Source organism: Abramis brama (assembly GCF_963993115.1).
Source record: "Abramis brama genome assembly, chromosome: 8".
Lineage (NCBI taxonomy): Eukaryota > Metazoa > Chordata > Actinopteri > Cypriniformes > Leuciscidae > Abramis > Abramis brama.
In genome coordinates this window covers 4,756,710-4,771,470 of record NC_139970.1, presented here as the reverse complement: position 1 = coordinate 4,771,470, position 14,761 = coordinate 4,756,710, and positions in this window count along the sequence as shown.

The following is a 14,761-nucleotide window of genomic DNA, read 5'->3' as shown; positions in this document are numbered from 1 at the left end:
CCTTCGCCGCCTTCAGCCATCCGTGCCTGCTACGCTATCCGGCGACATATCCTTTTATTACTGCTGTGTGTGTTCGCCCTGCGACACACACTTTCTCTCACTGTTCTAAAAGAGCACGAGGCGTTTTTGTCAAAATGCCTCGTTTTCCCTGCGGCTCGTGCCGCGCCCCGCTCAGCAACGGAGACCGCCACCTCATCTGTGCTCTCTGCCTGGGCCGCGAGCACGCCGCCACCGCACTCTCTACGGGCGGCTGCCCCGAATGCAAAGAACTTTCAATGTCGACCCTGCGGGCTCGACTTGAAGTTTTCGACCAAGCTGTCGCTCCGCCTGTCCCTGCCAGGCCGCGCAAGAAGAAGCGCCGCTCGCAGAGACCACCGGAGACTGATGTGACTGAGGAGCTCGCCGGAACCTCTCCCTCGAGCTTCTCTCCCGCCCTCTCCGCCCCCCCTCCCGGCCGCTCAACCGCCGGCTCTCGCCTGCGCTGCCGCCGCGTCAGGGGATGAGGCGAATGAGATAGACACCCTCCCTCTGTTCGAGCCGCGCTACTGCGCCGCTCACAAGGGATGGCAGAAGCGGACGGTCTTGGAGCGAGCTTCCTCTCCCTCTGTTCGAGCCGCGCAAACTGCGCCGCTCACAAGGGATGGCAGAAGCGGACGGTCTTGGAGCTCTCTTTACGTTACAAGAAAGCTACTCTAAAAGGAGAACAGAGTGTTTTCGTCCTGCTGTGGCCGGACCTACCTCCATTCTCACACATTTCTCAGTCCCCTCTTAAGCTCAGGCGACTGGATTTGTTCATATCGCAGTATACGAGCCTGTTATAAAAACACGCACGCCTGCAAGCAAAGCCGTCACAAGACATGATGACGCTCTCTTATATCCTCGCTCTAACCAAAAGCTATTGTATTCTCCCCTGTGGCTCAGTGGCGGAATCTTAGGCTTTCGCGCCAGAGACCCGTGTTTGATCCCGGCTCTCGCGGCAGTTAAAAAATTATGCTGTTCGCTTCTCCGAGCTCGCGGCCAGCTTTTCTTACATACAGAAAGCGAATCCGCTCTCCCCCTTGTTGGGCCGCGCAGATTGCGCCGTTCACAAGGGATAACAGAGCGGACGGTCACGAGCAACGTTCAGCGCGCGCCTCACTCACCGGCGAAAAGAGGAGAGAGAGTGTTTTAGTCCCGCTGTGGCCGGACAAACCGCCAATTCTCACACATTTCTCAGTCCCCTCTTAAGTTCAGGCGGCTGGAAATATTACTATTGCAGTAAACGAGCCTGTTTTTATACACGCACGCCTGCAAACAAACATGAGGTCGCTCTCTTATATCCTTGCGCTAATTGAAAGGTAATGTGTTCTCCCCTGTGGTTCAGTGGCAGAATCAAAGGCTTTCGCGCAAGAGACCCGTGTTCGATCCCGGCTCTCGCGGAAGATAAAAATGTATGCTGTTCGCTTCTCTGAGCTCGCGGCCAGTTTTTCTTACATACAGAAAATGAACCCGCCTCTCATACCACTCCTACTCATGGTGCTCGAGTATTTATGAGCGTCTAAACACGAGGGAAGAAAAGACGGTTAAGTCCCGCTGCGGCTGGACCACTGTCAAAGCTTCACGCTCTGTCAGTCCCCGTTGCCACGGCTACTGCAGATGTTTACCTCGCAGTGAACGAGCCGGTATATCTACCCGCTCGCCTGCGCGCAACCACCGTTCTCACGGCGACCCAGAGTAATCTCAAATGAGCATAATGTCTGGTTGCACGGCTCACGCCGTATGTGTTTCAAATGCACTGAATGTGCCCACGTTTCCGTGTTCACCCCTGCACACAAGCACTATAAATCCCGTGTCTCTCACAGAGCCCACTCTCATAAAGCAGGCAGAAGCCGCTCGAGTGTTAAAAGTAGGTCACGTGTCCACCTCACCGTGCCCACACCTACTCACTGTCCGCTCTGTCACACGGCCTCTCACGACCGGTCATGTTTTAAATGCAAGTCCTGTGCCCGCCCTCGAGCGCTCACACATACTAACGAACATTTCGCCCCCGACGCCGCCCTCGCGCGTCGCGCCTCACACTATATGTTCCCCGTCCAAGCCACCGGGACACTGTGTGTAAAACGGCCAGCTATCGCTGCGTGCGATCCGCCGTATCTAAGCACCAAGAGCGCGCGCGCTGCGCCCACCCCTCCGTTTCGAGCTCTTGAGCCCGCGACGCGCGGCGATCAGAGCCCGGAGGCCATTCTGCCCCTGGCTTCACACTCAAAAGCGTGGGAAGCTATTCCAGGCGCATCAGAATGGGTGCTAAGCACAGTAAAAAAGGGCTATACTCTGGAGTTCGCTCGCCGCCCCCTGCGCTTTCAGGCGCGTACTGAGACGAGAGTGAATGGAGAAGTAGCACATCTACTTCGAGCAGAAATAGCTACACTTCTGTGCAAAGGGGCTATAGAACCGGTTTCCCCTTCTATGAGCGAGTCGGGCTTTTACAGCCGTTATTTCCTCGTTCCCAAGAAGGACGGAGCTCTCAGACCGATTTTGGATCTAGACGTTTGAACAAGGCTCTTATGAGAAGACCGTTCAAAATGCTCACAACCAGGCAAATTCTCGCGCAAATTCGCCCGAGGGACTGGTTTATATCTCTCGATCTAAAAGACGCGTACTTTCAGATCCAGATAATACCCCGTCACAGGCCATTCTTGAGATTCGCCTTCGACGGTCAGGTATATCAGTACACCGTCCTGCCTTTCGGCCTGTCGTTGGCACCCCGTACATTTACGAAGTGCATGGACACGGCTCTCGCTCCCCTGAGGGGTCGGGGAATGCGAATTCTGAACTACTTGGACGATTGGCTAATTCTAGCACAGTCAGAGGCCGAACTCATCGCCCACAGAACAGTGCTTCTAAGCCACCTGGACAGCCTGGGGCTCACCGTCAACTGGACCAAGAGCTCATTAGTGCCCAGTCAATCAACCTCTTTTCTGGGTTTGGATCTGGACACTGTGGCAATGACAAATGGCAACGCGCGCGCTGCATTCGACACCTGGCCGCGTCCTTCCAGCCGGGCAGCACCGCACCTCTCAAGACATTTCAGAGGATGCTGGGTTGTATGGCTTCAGCTGCAGCAGTGCTTCAGCTGGGTCTGTTACGTATGCGCCCGCTACAACGCTGGCTGAATGCCCGAGTGCCTCACAGAGCCTGGGCTTCCGGCGGCATTCGAATCAGAGTGACTCAGAGCTGCGTTTCAGCACTGAAGCCCTGGTTAGCGGCCGACTGGTACCAGCGGGGAGTGACAATGGGAGCCATCTCACACCGCAAAGTTATCTCGACGGACGCTTCCACCTCAGGTTGGGGCGCTCTTTTCGAGGGCAAACCGGTCTTTGGCCTGTGGTCAGACCAGGAGAAATGCCTCCACATAAACTGTTTGGAGATGATAGCGGTCAAGAACGCGCTCAAGCGCTTCCTCCCATTCATACAGGATCACCATGTGCTAGTCCGCTCGGACAACATGTCCGTGGTATCCTATGTGAACCGACAGGGCGGTGTCAGATCCAGGAACCTGTGCAAGCTGACAGAATGCCTTCTCGTGTGGGCTCACCGCTCGTTGCGCTCGCTGAGAGCCGCGCACGTGCCGGGCCACCTGAATGTCGGTCCAGACAGACTGTCCAGAGACATCATTCCCCCGGGAGAATGGTCCCTGCACCCCCAGACAGTCCAGTTTCTCTGGCGCCTATTCGGCAGAGCGGAGGTCGACCTCTTTGTGTCGAGAGACAACGCTCACTGCCTGAAATTTTTCTCAAAGCGAGGACGCGCTGTCCCAGACATGGCCCAGCCTCCCGCTGTACGCTTTTCCCCCGATCTCCCTGTTACCACAGGTCATTACGAGGATCAGGGAAACGCACCACCCAGTGCTTCTTATAGCCCCGCGTTGGGAGAACCAAACCTGGTACCCAGAGCTAGTGAGGCTGTCGCACTCATCCCCATGGCCGATCCCAGTGAGAAAGGATCTCCTCTCTCAAGCCGGTGGATCGATCTGGCATCCCCATCCAGAACGATGGTCTCTGCATGCATGGGTAATCAACGGATACCCGTTGACCTGCCAGAAGGGGTCGTGAACACGATCACGCAGTCTAGAGCTCCCTCCACGAGACGGCTCTACGCGTCTAAATGGTCGGTGTTTTCTAAATGATGCGCTACTAAGAGCTTGGATCCACGTGCATGTGGGGTCCCACGGGTGCTCTCCTTCCTACAAGAGCTGTTGGACAAGGGCAGGTCCCCTTCCACGCTCAAAGTGTATGTGGCGGCTATTGCAGCGTTCACTGAGACGACGCGCGGCCAGGCAATAGGAAGGAACGAGCTTATTATCCGCTTCCTCAGAGGAGCTAGACGGATGAATCCCCCGCGGCCCCCCTCGGTTCCTATTTGGGATCTGTCCTTGGTCCTGGAGGCCCTGAAGGCTTTTCCCTTTGAACCGCTTGAATCCGTGGATTTAAAGTACCTGTCGCTCAAAACCGTTTTTCTGATAGCTCTGTCTTCAGTAAAACGCGTGGGGGATTTGCACACGCTATCTGTTATACACCCTGCACACCCTGCATGTCTTGAGTTCGGACCGAACGACTCGAAAGTCATTCTCAGACCGAGACACGGTTACATCCCCAAAGCGATTGGAACCCCTTTTAGGGCACAAATCATTTCCCTTTCGGCTCTGCCTGCATCCGATAATGGGGACAGTGATAACCTCCTATGCCCTGTCAGGGCGCTGAGAGTTTACATCATGCACTCCGCCGCTTTCAGGCGTTCCGAGCAGCTCTTTGTTTCCTTCGGCGGACGCACCAAGGGTCTCGCCGCCTCAAAACAGAGCCTGTCCAGGTGGATAGTGGACGCGATTGCAGCAGCTTATGCCTCCAAACACCTGCAGTGCCCTCTGGGTATCAGAGCCCACTCTACTAGAGGCATGGCCTCTTCGTGGGCCTGGTCCAGTGGAATTTCTATCCACGATATTTGTATGGCGGCGGGCTGGGCCTCCCCATCGACATTCGTGAGGTTTTATAACCTGGAAGTTCCCGCCTTACAGGCTAAATTGCTGTCAGTATAAGTGACATGTATGCTCTGCCCAGTCGCTTATGTGCAGACTACGTTCACATGCTGGCGATATTTCTGGTATGGTACTTAGGGTGAAGTGTTTTATACTCAGACCGGCTGGGCCGCTCTGTTTCTCATTCCCACTGCTGGCCGCCCGTCTTCCACTCTGTTGCGCGGGGGGTTATTCTCTTCGTAAAAAAACGATGTCGTCGCTCTTTTCTTACCCTAATGTGTGCTTATGTACTGTGTGGGCTCGCGCTGCCGGCCCCACTGTTTTGCACTGATATATACTTATAGACCGGCCGCGCCGCTCTATTTTATACACTGAGTGAAGTGCTTTGTACTGTGTTGGCCCGTCTCTCAGACCGGCCACCTGTTCCAGCAGAATGTTTTTCCCCGGTCTCCCTAGGATTCATGTGCTGGATGCTCGGCGCGCACGGCGTTGACAAGGGGTTCCCGTAGCGTAAGCAACTTACGCAATACGAGAGAACCTCTCGTAAGAGAACGTACTCGGTTACCTAATGTAACCTCGGTTCTCTCTAGAAGAGGGAATGAGTATTGCGTAACCTGCCGTGTCGCGCCACGAGCTTTTGCGCTTCAGACTACGAAAACCAGATATTCAGCCTGTGAGCCCTCGTTATATACACACTGGCCACACCCATCTTGACGGTTAGAAGGGTGTGGAGGGCGCGAAGCGCCCTCATTGGAGGCCACGTTTCACGAGGCTCACTGATAGGCTTAAGCAGTTGCCGCCGAGCAGCCAATGAGCACGCTTATACAGCCTGCCTTGGTCTGCCGGCTGCCGCACTGCGTTGACAATGAATACAAAATTAAGGATAATTTTTGGCTTCAGATCTCGAAGAAAGAAGACTTTCCCATAGCGTAAGCAACTTACGCAATACTCGTTCCCTCTTCTAGAGAGAACCGAGGTTACATTAGGTAACCGAGTACGTTCTCTTGTGTCCCTCATAAATTTAGTTAGCTTGGTAGATATTTTAATAAAGATCAACTTAAACTGTATATATTGAGTAAGCTTGTAATGCTAATGCTAATCGCTAGCTAGCTAGTTCGCATTAAAAAAAATAAAAAAGGTAGTTAGCATAATTTATTTGCCAATTACAGATCGACAGAATAATAGCAATGATGATAATAACCATGTAGGCTGAGCAGTACTGGTTCGAAAATGTTATGCGCCGAAATCCTGTCCTCTGCCAAAGGAAACCGGAGGCCCTCTCTGCTGCAAGAGGGAGTTTAACCCCACAGCAATTGAGAAATGGTTTAAGCAGTATCAAAACCTCCTTACTGAACTGGGAGTCAAGTATGTGCAGGGTACATGTGGTGGGCTATTCTTCCCACACCACCCACTGTCTGCAACCAGTGGACAAGTCCCTCTTCAAGTCCCTGAAACATCATTGGAGTGAGGAGGGACAGGCTTCATACGGCTAACAGTTTTCATACATTTCATTCAAACAAACAAAGCCTGCCAAAAAAAACAAGAAAGATTGAGGGTACAAGCTAGGATGGCCGGGACATTTGCAATATTTGCAAAGCCAGATATGGTGATGAAATTGACCCCAAGAAGACTGAGGACTGGACTTCTGCTGTACCTGCACCCCTCCTTAAAAAAGTGGTGATTATTATTATTGTTGTTTATATTGTCATTGTGTATTTAATTCATTAGGCCTACACTTGAATAACATTTGAATGTGTTTAAAGTGTCCCAGTTTGCCAATAGGGCCTGGAATAATTTGTCTCCCTTTCGATACGTTTCTTTACGATACGTTTCATCAGTCTCTGAGGCTTATGGGCAAACTCAGTTTTCTCCGCATACTGAAGCCTGGCTGGTTCACATCACCGAAATGGGAAAAGCCAACTGCCTATTTAAGTCGCACTAAAAAGCCATTGAGTTTGAATTTTTTTTCCTTCAGTACAAAGATCATCTCCTCTGAAGCTTTTCCTACCCGCCATTGACATCAAGCCTCCTTGCAGCTCGAAGCTGACTCTGCACTTCTCCCCTACGGCTTTCCGGCGAAAGCAAATTTAGCAACGTTTGTTGCAAATTTGTCACACCATGAGTGTGGCTCATGCAGGGTTCCCCCCGAATCACGGCGAGCTGCTATCTGTGGCTCTCCAACCCTTTGCCTTATCAGAGCCCTGGTCTCCTGGAAATCGCCCCATCTGTATCAGATGGGACTGGAATTGGGCTCAGTTTCCAGAAGGAAAGTAGTCTGACAAATGCCTCCAAGACTGGTTGGGGCACCCTGTGCGACGGCAGGCCGGCCTTTGGTTTTTGGATGGAGCCCATGTCAAGCTGGAACATCAACTGCCTGGAAATGATGGCTAGGCCACCAAGTCCTGATCCGGTCGGACAACATGACAGTGGTAACCTTGTATTTAAATCACCAGGGGGGTCTCAGGTCCCATCTGCTGAACAGACTGGTGCGTTGCCACCTCCTGTGGGAACAGGACAATCTCCACTCAGTAAGAGCAATACGTTTGCCGAGCTCCATGAACACGAGAGCAGATATTCTGTCCCAGAACGGACCACCTCGAGGGGAATGGAGACTCCACCCCCAGACGGTCCGCATCATTTGGAGCATTTTCAGCCAGGTGGAAGTAAATCTTTTTTGCATCGATGAGAACACCCACCACCAATTATTTTCGAGGGAAAAGGAAGCATTAGCCCACATTTGGGGTCAATGTGTGTTTGATGAAGAGTCATCCATACAGTGTTTAATGTTTCTTTCTTTTTTATTCTGTATAGTATAATAGAGCTCTAAAGCTATTTAGAATAGTATCATATGAGGGGCTAAGACATTTGGATCATAATAAAAAAAATATGCAGAAGGTAAATTATCAGAAAGTGTCCCATACCATACCATACCATCTACTTCCGCTTATCCGGGGCTGGGTCGCGGGGGCAGCAGTCTAAGCAGAGATGCCCAGACTTCCCTCTCCCTAGACACTTCCTCCAGCTCTTCCAGGAGGACACGAGGCATTCCCAGGCCAGCTGGGAGACATAGTCCCTCCAGCGTGTCCTAGGTCTTCCCTGGGGCCTCCTCCCGGTTGGATGCGCCCGGAACACCTTCCCGGGAAGGCGTCCAGGAGGCATCCGGAACAGATGCCCGAGCCACCTCAGCTGACCACTCTCGATGTGGAGGAGCAGCGGCTCTACTCTGAGCTCCCTCCGAGTGACCGAGCTTCTCACCCTATCTCTAAGGGATCGCCCAGCCACCCTACGGAGAAAGCTCATTTCTGCCGCCTGTATCCGGGATCTTGTCCTTTCAGTCATGACCCACAGCTCATGACCATAGGTGAGAGTAGGAACGTAGATTGACGCACGACAACGTCAACAACAACGCACGACAACATCATCCGCAAAAATCAGAGACAAAATCGTGTGGTCCCCAAACCTGACACCCTCCGTCCCCTGGCTGCGCCTAGAAATTCTGTCCATAAAAATTATGAACAGAACTGGCGACAAAGGGCAGCCCTGCCGGAGTCCAACATGCACCGGGAAACAGTCTGAATTATTGCCGGCAATGCGAACCAAGCTCCTGCTCCGGTCGTACAGGGACAAATAATGTCAGATAAATATCTTCACTAAGTTTTATTTTCCTTATATTTTGATGGTTTAAGCAAACTTGTAGGGTTATAAAAAAATAAAAAATAAACTCCGCACATCACTTTTAGCAACTAATGTGTTTGGTGTGGTCAGTGCCACAATAGTGCTATTAAGACCCTGCTTACTGTGGAATGATGAGCTCAAGTCATCACCGGGTGCACTGCTGCTTTTTTCCAGTCAGCAACAATGTAATTATTACTTTCCTTTTTATTTCATTGCTATAAAATCAACTCCGTCATCATTTACTGTAACTCCAATACATCATATTTTCATTGAAAAGTGCGTGGCCTCCTCCTCTCTGCTGCCATCTTGTTACTCCTAACTAGGTTAAGAGACCTCTTCAGCTCTCTTAAATAATTTAGGAGCTGAGACCTAGTCTTGACACTTAGGAACCTTTATGAATCACACTTATTCTTAAGTCTAGGAATAAAAGTAAAATGACGTCATTCTTAGAATTTTGACAGACTTGAGACTAAAATTTTACTCTGAGTGGCTTTATACATACGGCCCCTGGGCCCGTATTCATAAAGAATCTTAATGCAAAGAGTAGCTCCTACTGACAAAATTCTAAGAAAATTCTTAGAAATGTGGGCGTTTACTCTTAAAATTAAAGAAAAAAATCCTAGTAAAGAAAAAAGTAATTCAGGAAGCATCTTAACCCTTAAAAGAGGTTTTAAGGTTAAAATTGTTAGGAGCACGGACGAGGACTTTTAAGAGGCTTAAGAGTTTATTTAGCAGAGGAGAAAATGGCATAAAGACGAAGAGGGAGAAGAAATGTGTTGCAGACAATGGATGACAGTGAGTTAATAAGACGCTATAGATTAGATCGTGCAGGGATCATGTTTGTGACAGATCTTTTTAGAGACACGCTAATATCTCCAGCACAGCGCAGAAATGCCATAGCGCCAGAAATGAAAGTAATCACTACATTACGATATTTGGCAACTGGGAAAATTCCATGTTTGATACATTAAAACCAACATTCAAACCACCACTTAAATAGACATGCCAACAATCAGTGTAATTGGAAAGAGTGGAACAATTTTTATCATTCTAAGCAATCAAATACCTTATAGGAAATTAACAGCATGGAAAATAAAAAAAGGATTTATATACACATATAGGCCTATAATGTGTGTGTGTGTGTGTGTGTGTGTGTGTGACTCTGAGAGAACGGTCAAATAGGAAAAATTACGCATGTAATTTCAAAGTGAAGGCTTAGAATAGACCCTATACTTAAAATCACCTTTTTTTTTTCCTTCTTGGACAACCAACCAATCACAGTCTTCAAAAGATTGTGTCATACATAGCAACGGGGTCAACCCCGCCTCCTCACTAAGATAAAAGTTTTTGTCTTTTCCTTACTCAGAGTTGCTCTCAGATCGGTCCCGAATCGCTTTTAAGCTAAGACTCCTACGTAAAAGTTTTTAGGGACTGTTCGTTTTTTATTTAAGGGGCCACCGGAGGAGTTTTGAGATCTGTTGTCAAAAAAGACATGACCCTCCCTTCGCCAGCAATAAATTTTTCTATGACCCTCCAAAATGATTGTGAAAAAAAGCATGACCCTCCCCGATAATTTATTGATTAGCCTACTTCTGTACTGGTTTGCGCTTGGCAAAGATGTTCAGATAGCCATTTTTTTTTTAAACCATAAACTCTTGCTTTCTCATCTTACTAGGGCTGTAACGATAGACCAAACCTACAATTCGGTTCGTATCACGATTTTTGATTTTAGATTTGAAAAAAATCATGTTTTCGGTGCTGATGCGGTGTGACTCGTTCAACATGTGCGGCGCTGCCAACAAAGCATCTAAAAGCTGTCACAAAGAACCGGCAAAAGTAATGATTATTAATATGTCAAATATAGCTAGGAGACATTTTAATTGTTTATTAATGTAGCAACAATGACAATGACAGCCAGATGGTCTGAATTAGCGAATCCTGATTGTTTCTCTCATGCTAAAACACATATGAGCATGTACATGTTCATATTCAGAACGCGTTGAATAATGTGGCCTGGTAGCATGTCTCCAGGCGTGCAAGCAGATCTCGCTGGTTAATGTTTACCACGACTTAATGAAATAAACGAACAGGTCCATATTGTTTCTCAAACTATCACGTGGTGCGACAACACCCCTTTTTCTAGGTCTAACGTTTGTTCTTTGTGTACTGAAGGCAAATTAAAAGACTGACTCCTTTCAGTTCTCCAGAACTATCTGCTTCCCTCAGCATCAATTCTATGACGCCTCAGGCTGTAAGTAACTTGCCACAGAACTACCTTTGTCTTTGCTGAATGCCATTTTCCAATCGAACCCCCAACCCCTCACGTGGTACGGCACCACGAGAGGCAACTTAGGAGACAATCTAACACACACACACACGCACATTGCCATATATGGACTTCCACGCTACAAATTCATTCATTACAAATTTATAAAGAGTGTTTCGGGTGATTTGCATGTTCCCCAGTGTGATACTAGAGTAGTTGTGTTTTGGAATTACAGTAATGTAATCTTTAAATGCCTTTGTTCAACAAAAGAATGTATCCCTATGTGTCTGTCTGTGTCACTATTCGTTCTTGGTATTGTTGTAATCCCCTGTGCACGACGAAGGAGATTTTTGATAAGAGACTGTGATAAACGTTATGGTTCCATGCGTTTTTAATTCCCCGAGCATAATACCATATTTTGCCCCCTCGTGATTCCACACGAGGGTCGGGCTGCATTAACACTAGGGATGGGAACCGAGAACCGGTTCTTCTTCAGAACCGGTGCCCAGTGAATCGATTCCTTGGAACCGTTAGCATGCCTGCTTAACGATTCCGCTTATCGGTTCCGCTCGTTCAAATGTGACACGACGTCACACACGTTCTGCGTTGTTTTGGTTCAGAGCGTAGCAAACACTATGAGCAAACATGGCATCGAGGCAGAAGCGCTCTGACCGCGTCCTAACTACATGCGACACGCGATAAAACACGCGATACACTTTTTACACGCGCTAAAAAGTATCATTTTCCATGTTAATCAAAGTTTAACCAGCCGCGACACGCGACGATTCTATTTGAAACGGATCCTATTTTACTGCGACGTCGCGCTGAAACAACAATCTCAAAGTGTGGCAATGATAATATCAGGTACTATTTTTGTGCTTTATTTAATGTTAAAAGCGTGTATAATGTGACTGAATATCATTTAGTGCTCCCAGCTTTGTAGCTGTAAAAACAACAATGGATAAGTCACATCAGATCTTGAAATTAAACAAATGGAAACAAAAACGTTCAAAATGTGAAGAAAACCCGTGTATTATTTGACAAAGATTGTTTTAGTAACTCAATAGCCTAATCCAAATGAGCACTGTTAATATTCCAAAAGACACAAGCTCTTCCTAAACTGTTTTCAGTGTGTGTTTTTAGTTTTAATGGCCGTTTTATTTATTTTTTTGTCTGGACCAATGAATGTGAAAATTGTCAATTTCCTAATCCTAAGGCACTCTTCTTGATAATCTTTCAAGGCACACAGGTTGAGAAACACTGCCCTAGGCTATAGGTCCCTGGACTTTACTTTGAGAAGTAGCTCACCTACTTTTAGGTTTGTTCTGAGGTTGCTACACATAATTTGTGTATACTCTGTGCTGTGTCTTCTGATCAGATATTAAAGCGAGTTAATACAAACAAATTTGTACTTATTCCCTCACCCAATAAGAATCGATAAGAGAATCGATAAGGAATCGGATCGATAAGCAATATCGATAATGGAATCGGAATCGTTAAATTCTTATCAATTCCCATCCCTAATTAACACCCAAAGAAACTTCTTCCTGCTTCTGATCGGAAGATCTGATTTGCTGTTGTTTCAAAAGAGGGCGTAAACAGATGTCTGTTAAAAGGCAGAAACCCCTTTATCCTCTCTCGGATCCCTCTCTCATCCCTGATCTCTTCTCCGGCTTCTCTTCCTCTCTCATCTCTCCGGCTCCAAGGAACATCTGAAGAAGGCTCCGGCCTTCTCTATCGAACGAACGCATGTTCGAGTCGTAGCCGCCGTCTTTTGCAACTAAGATATCTTTGCCTCTTCCCTCCCGGAAGACGAATCTGAACTTTCTCGGTAACGTTACATTCAGTGAGCCTTTTTAAACTTCCCGCGGCACCGGAAGACGCAGCAGAAACAGGATCGACACCGTCCACGCTGTCCTGCCTCAGCCTCAGCCTCACCAGAAAGAGCACAGAAACTCGCAAGTACATTATCTGATAAAAGCTGTTTCCAGGTGTCTCGTGAACCTAGGTTTCTGTATGTAATAATTACTAGCTTTTCCCTTCTCTCTATTTCTTTCTTTCTTTCATGTATTCTGACCACATTATTGTTTTATGTTCTTGTTCGGTTAAATGTTTGTTTGTGTTTATTGTTTGCATTTTTACGTACGTTTATATTCGTAGCCCATATAATCTCTAGTCTTACATTTATTAAAATTCATTAATACTTTTCACTGTCTCTGTGTTTGAAATTCCACCTTATAAGTCAATGAAACTAAAAGATCTAAGCTACAAAGCTCGATATTGTAGACTACATTGAGTAGCTCTTAATTCATAAACTCAGAAAGTTTGATGTTCGTGGCCAGAAGATAAACTTTCTTGGAGTTTGTAAATAGATACCCCTTCTTAACTGTGATAATCTTACATTTATTCGCTGGACGAATTGAATGGTGATCAGACCAGTTACAGAACAAGGTAATCTCGATAATTGATCAAATAAATGTACATGCGACTTATGAATTATGACCATGAGTCATAATTATTAATATTTCCAAAATTCCCTATATTCTTGAGCTAATTCACATTTACCCCGAGTCGTATTTGTTACATTAATAAACAAGTGTTTTCTGTGTCGACTGCAAAGATGAAGTTGACGATGCGTCGCGATCTTCTCAGAACGCGCCAGAGAGAAATGCACATTTCATAAGCAGAAAGCAGTCTGTTTTCCTTCGTTTTGAATTGTTCTGTTTAAAAGTAGACATTTCAAGCTTTCTATATATTTCTCAGGTCTGTGAGGCAAGTAGCCTACACGCTGAGTTTCGGTTCATTTATGAGACAAGAGTCCAGTTCACTCGCCCGCGCCTCCGTGTCATGATTATCTATTTTCTACTATATTTGCTTCTTATTTATTAAATCCAGATGAAACATTGATTAAAATTAAGATCCAATTAATAAAAAAACGAAATTCACTTTAAAGAAAGGCTTTGTGCTTTCTGTTTTAGGACTCTGTGAAATTTTTAAAGTCGCTTTCAGAGCAGTCATGTCCGTAATGGAGAACTGTCACGTCCGTAACATTGTTTTTTTAGTTTTTTTTTTCACAAATGCAAACACGAAAAATTAAATAAAAATAATATAATATTTTATGTTCTGTGGAGGCCGATCTTTATTCATCCGGTGGGTATATATCTTTTGGTTTGCACAGTGTAATTTATAGAATTAGCCTACTAAAAAATATTTTGCCACCTAAAAGTTAAAGATTTTTTGTGTTACGTCACATGTGTATTTCCCTCATATTAAATATAAAACGCATGTCTAGACTGATATTTTTCTAATGTCTTGACTCCTTTCAGACGTTTCAAAATATTGGTATTAAATGCATTTTCTGAGAATTTATATTTCAAGTTTTGACTGCAAATGTCACGTCCATAACACTGGAATCGCCCAATTTTCAATCTCACAGGATACTGTGCACTTATTCGCAATCACAAAAGTTCATTATTTGCTCGTGCTTTAAAGCTTTGCCGGGTAAACATTTCATTGGCATTCTGTTCTGACATGATGCACTTTTTCTAAGCGCGAACTGAAGTGCGCGCGCACTGTCAAACAGCGCCAAACTGGATTTTTGTTGGGTCAGACCCATCTGATATCGAAGGGGGGCTGATAACGTGAGATCAACATGGAGCTATTATGGAAAAAAATATCACCAAACAAGCCACTTTGAAATGTTGCTGTTTTCATGTATATAAAAGTTGGGTGACCCTCCCCCTAGACTAAAAAAAGTTGGATGACCCTCCCCTCAACAAAGAATAAAAAGACATGACCCTCCCCTATTT